This window comes from Thermobia domestica, unplaced genomic scaffold (genome assembly GCF_964235325.1).
Source record: "Thermobia domestica unplaced genomic scaffold, izTheDome1.hap1.1 HAP1_SCAFFOLD_99, whole genome shotgun sequence".
NCBI lineage: Eukaryota > Metazoa > Arthropoda > Insecta > Zygentoma > Lepismatidae > Thermobia > Thermobia domestica.
Window position 1 is genome coordinate 686,929 of NW_027655887.1, and position 6,036 is coordinate 692,964.

Below are 6,036 nucleotides of genomic sequence, written 5' to 3' on the forward strand. Positions count from 1 at the left end.
GTACTTGCCTCGAAAGAAGAGGTGCAAGTTGTTTTGGCCGAAGTCCTTCAATAGTTGGATGCGGACAAGGTTGTCACATTGAAATATTCATACAGGCTTCGCGGTGCACTGTCTTGTTAGCCATACTAAGTAGCTTTCTATCTTCACTTTCTAAAAACAAACGACTGAATGACAAACTGGCAACACAGTCGAGGCCATTCACTTCTTTTCCCAAAACAAAGGGAAGGTTTCCTCCGCAAGAGGGTGAAGGGAATGGGGCCGAAATACGTTTCACATATTTTCCGAGGGTACACCTGAAATAGAAAGGCTCTAAGACATTTGCTGAAGTTTGTTGGTGCAGGCCTCCCAGCAGGACATTGAAAAACTATAGGACAATTTGGTCTATAAAATAGGACAGTTTGTTTTATACAATAGAACATTATGCTCTGAAGCATAGAAAAAAAATAAATGTATTGTAAGAAAAGGACACCCTTCACTCCAATGGGCAACTGGAAACAAGATTTAGATTAATACAGAATAAGAGTATATACAACATTTTACTTTTTAAACTTAGTAGACCTGCTATTGTTTTGAAAAAAAAAAAAAAAAAAAAAAGAAAAAACTGATAGAAATAAATGACTTGATATACTAAGTAACTGGTTCATATTAGCTTTGCTATCTAAATAACGAACAAAAAAAAATCACTGAACAAAGCAATGTTTATTATAAAAAAATAATAACTGTGTAATGAAATATTTGAATCTGATTAAACATTGAATTATTTGATCAACGTATTTTCCTCTAAAACAAATAATATAACAGCATTTCATTCTTCATAGCCCTGCGAATTATATATATACACATTTCTAACAACTGTTATACAACATAAATTTCAGGACATTTCCACTTCATAAATAATTTCCAGGATTTTCACCATTTTTCTGCATTCCATGAATTTTTCAGGACGTTTTCACGAAACACTTATTTCCAGGTTTTCTAGGACGCATGTGAACCTTGCATATTGTGTACAGCAATATTGGAAGACGTTGGAATATGTTGGTGAATACTTCAATGCCGAACCAATACTGCTGCACACACTGCTGAAAGAAAATGCTAACACAGCTTTCGTTATAAGACTAGAGCATGGTAAGGTTCCTCAGCTAAGCTTCATTGAGGAAGAATAAGCACATAGGAAACAGAAAAAAATGGACATAGGAGGATAGTAAAGAGCAAATTAAAAAAAAAAAAAAATAATAGTGAGGATTAGTGATTTGTCACTTAAAAAATGCTACGAGTTATTTAGCATATTGCTAATATGTAGCAACTTAAATCATCACTGGAACTGTCTTTGGCTTGTATTTTTAATAATGCAATCACTAAAAAATATAGGAAATATAGGACAAGATTAAAATATAGGACATATATAGGACAAATATACAAAAATTTCCAAAATATAGGGAAAAAAATAGGAAAACAGGACAGCTGGGAGCCCTGTTGATGTAATAAATGTATAATTTTCTGACATCATGAAATCCCTTTTCTTCCTTTGGAAAAATGAGCTGCCGTCGATTTCGGCATACGCGCATTGTATTGGTTTTCAAATCAATTTTAGTATATAATCTTTTTGACAGATTTTGTCCAAAAATCAGGCCGCGTTCTAGGATTCGAAAGTAACGAGACAAAATAGTGTTACCAATTTTTAACTTGATAAAAGCGATGAACTTCAACTTGATCTTTTTATTTGAAATTCATTTCATGTTATTTTCAAAATGTATTTGCTTATAGTTTGCTGGTAATTTATTGGCCTGTCGGCTGACCAAAACTTTCTGTCCTCTATCTTGTTTAACCAATACTTGCAAGAGTTTGGTATCTCGGGGTGAGTTTACGTTTCCCGAACTACAAGTGTTGCATTGGCCGGATCCATGATCTTTCCTGTAGCAAGTAGCGCATACTGATATTTTTTCGTCTTTTTCAAAATTCCTACATTATTATTGCTGCTACAGTTGGTATTACTATTTCTTCCCTCTTTGTTGTAACTTTTCCCGTTGTATCAGTTTCTTTGTTGGATGTTATTCTGTCTGCCTCCATTGTGTCTTAATTGAGAGTTTCTTATTGTGTTCTGTACAACACGCAATGAGAACTCGGCTATTTGGTTATATTTGTAGGATTGGCGGCATGTTGAGAGGGTGGTTTTTGTCTTGTACTGGGAACAGGATAGGAAGGTTGCGGAGTTTGTGCTTGCTGGGAAAGGAAGTAGAAGCTTGATTTTAAGAAGCACCGTGTAGGATCGATGTAGAAGGTAAAGGTTGTGCAAATTGCAATTGTTAATAATTTGATATAGCTACATGGTTTTGCTAACTTTATGGGTTATTATGAACACTAGATGATACTTGCTTTGTGTGCATGGGTATAGGAGAATCGAGGGGAACAGAATTATGAAAGTCGTTGAAAAGAATAAATTCCATGTGATAATTGTAAATATTCCCTTTTCTTCATAAGTCCTACGTCGCGTCGAGGGAGTGAAGGCGATTTTGGGGAACCTAGATCGTTTGGAAAATTTCCAAGGCAATCTTTTGTAGGAAGTTACTTTTTAGTCCCAATTATAAAAAGTGTATTTTTTGCTCCTCCGTGGCTTGTGACATGACCTGACGTATAGTCCTAAATTTACAAAGAAAAGTATGTGTCGATTGTTTCACTTTCCAATTGCTAAATTTGAAAGATCTGATTCTGCTTTATACGTGGTAATTTTGGTCGACTCAAGGATATAAATTTTTCCTTTAGTTGCTCACAATTAAATGCATCAAATTGGTTTGGTTTTTCAATTGAAAAACTAAATCAAGGGCTTAATCCTGCTGGCACATAAATCATATTTCCTCCTTTTTGTCTAGCTTTACCTGTTATCACATCTCCCTTAACTAATATTGTAACTACTCTTTATCGAATGGTAAATTTCCTGATCCCTGGAAACTAGCTAAAATTATGCCATTACCAAAGAAGCTTTGTATTAAATCAACTAGTGACCTTCGGCCAATAAGTATATTGCCAGTTCTTTCAAAGGTAATTGAAAAGTTGGTGCTTCAGCAAATGATTTCATATATTGATAGCACTGGCATACTTCCATGCGAACAATATGGGTTTCGTAAATTTCACAGCACTTCTACTGCTTTGTTAGGTATTAAAGACAATGTGCTTCATGCACTAAATGACAAATATGTGGTCATACTAGTCTTATTAGACCTCTCAAAGGCATCTGACCTTGTACAGCATGGTGTTCTCTTAGCAAAAATGAAATACTATAACTTTTCAGTAAATACCATAAAATGGTTCGAATCCTATTTACACAAGAGAAAACAGCAAGTTACTTTACGTAGTTCCTCTCATTATAAAATTTCTGAAGCTGCTGTACTTGACAGAGGTGTTCCACAAGGCTCAATTTTAGGGCCAGTTTTGTTCACCTTATACACTGCAGATCTGGTATCTGTTGTACAGCATTCAAAGATGTACTGTTACGCAGACGACACTAAATTGTTTATAAAAGCCTTGCCTCAGAACTTACCACAAGTTGTTCGACTCCTTAACCAAGATCTTAAGGCTATCAGTAACTGGTGTATTGATAACGGTCTTATTATTAATCCCTTAAAATGTACTTATACTGTTCTAGGTTCCGCTAATCAACTTAATAAAATTGCTCCTGACAAATTAGAATTACAAATAATGGACTCAAACATTATCTATTCACCTTGTGTTAAAAGTCTTGGAGTACAAATTGACGATAAACTTTCAATGAATAATCACGTCTCTACTCAGTGTTCAAAAGCTCTAGGAATACTAAGAAACTTGTACAAAATACGAGACTGTCTCTGACACAAACGCTGATACTGTCTTTGATTATTGTGATGTTGTGTATGGCCCGCTTCTAACAAAAAGCAATGCCATCCTGATACAAAAGGTACAAAATTCATGCATCCGCTTCTGTTACACATACGAAAATTCCATCATATTTTGCCTATTCTGAACACCAATAGCATGCTGACAATGTCCAAAAGACGACATTTGCATTATTGCTCTCTCATTTATAAAATTCTTAAAACAACACCTCCCGCGTATTTATACAAGAAACTCGCTGCTACGTCAACTATTCACACTCACTTAACACGCAAAAGAAATACGTTTGATATTCCACACCATAGACTCAAGCAAACCACTGCGGCATTTTCAGTATTAGCACCAAGGTCATGGAATGCTCTACCAAATGTAGTAAAAGAAGCTAAAACATTTAATTCTTTCAAGAAAATGTTAAAAATTTATTTACTCAGCCAACAAAATTTAAGTTCAGGTACCCATGATTTGTCCACGTAAATGAAATCAGACTTGACTTGGTACATATTCTTTATTAAATTATTATGCATTGCAAAAATATTTAATCACCCTCCTCCCTGCATTGTGAATCACAAACATAGCTTATTTTGTCTCTATGTTATTGATCGGTATGTGTTTGTTTTCATGTTTGTATTTGTATGCTTTTTTTTTTCTTCACTTGTCGTACTTGTGCGTGTGAGTGTGTTTTGTTAAAAGTACCATTTTTTTTTTAATCATATTACTGTATACCTGTATTTTTGTTGTATATAGCCATATCTTTGGACTCAATTGACTGTATGTTTTTTGTATAACTCAATGTACTTCCTTGACAAGGGTTAGGTGGTAGAGCAGCAATATGCTGAACCTCGCCCGCTTGAATAAAGCCTTTTTCAATTCAATTTAATTCAATTTTTTTTCAAATGGTCAAAAAGCATAAAAGATCAATCTCGGTCCTCTGTGATTTGACAAGAGTATTTTGTCAAATATGATTTGGTGAAAGATAATTTAGGCCTCTTTCTGTTTTCTGATTCTGTCATGGTTTGTGAAATTTCTTGATAAGTATTTTTGCCTGATCTCGTTTGCGGCATAAATTTCTGCCTGACAACAAATTTAAATTTACTTTCTAAAATAGTGAAAATGAATTTCTAAGGCAAGTACCTGACACTATATCTTTCGTTTCCAGTTAATAATAAAGATCGTCCCGTAGGAGAGAATCCGTGTCAGTCAGCATCTACTATGTAAACTTCTGTTGAAATCAGGTTGGTAGGAACCATAATGGTACACGGGATTGGATTTTCTCCCACAATCATTTTATTAAAAAACTTCAATCATTCACAGTATGGTACAAAAAGGGTGGTCCGAACACCAAATGAAGTCCCTTAATTTGGTAGTTGGTGATTAAATATATATCCTAGCGCCCACTCGCAGCCACGGAGCAAGTTCGGGAGAACCTCAGGGCACAGGCGCAATCAAGAAAGCGGTAAGAATGCTCAGGATCCAGATGGAGCCAAGAAAGGGTAAGGTAGTCCTCAAGTCCGAGTGCAGCCAATAGAATGTAGGTAAGGTTACCAGTCCCAGAGTAAACTGATATCTTCTAGTGGGCTGCGGCGTCTTATATATATCTTTATATCTTATCCTCAGGAGTCCCCGTAGAACCTCTGGGTGGTGAGGAGGTTCGTCCTTTTTTGGATCACATGTTAATTAATGACATCTATTCTCTACTTTGTCGTTGTCGTTTAGCAAGTGAAGCGCCGTCATATGCAGAGGATATTACAATATGTTTCAAGTTTTTTTCATTGACCTTACTCGGAAGAACGCTTACTTTAGCTAGTATTATTGTTAAACGTTTCCGCCAAACGTTTAAGCTAGTATTATTGTTAAACCAAACAAGCTTTATTCTTATTTAGATATCATTCCCCATTGGCGACTTTTAATTGATATTAAAAAATCCCCGGATACTCTCTAAATCTTGAAAATGACCACTAAGGTTGCATAAAGTTTTAGGTTCTCCATTGTATTCTCACAGGAAGTTGCAACCATTAAATTAAAGTGAACCACTAACAGATTTTTACTCGTTTTGTTTTAAGCTTAGCACAAGTTACAATTTGGGAATATCTTTACACTGTCAACATAAAATCGCAAGAAACGTATTTGAGTCTTGCGTCACTTGGTATAGGTGTATTGGAAAACTTTTAACGA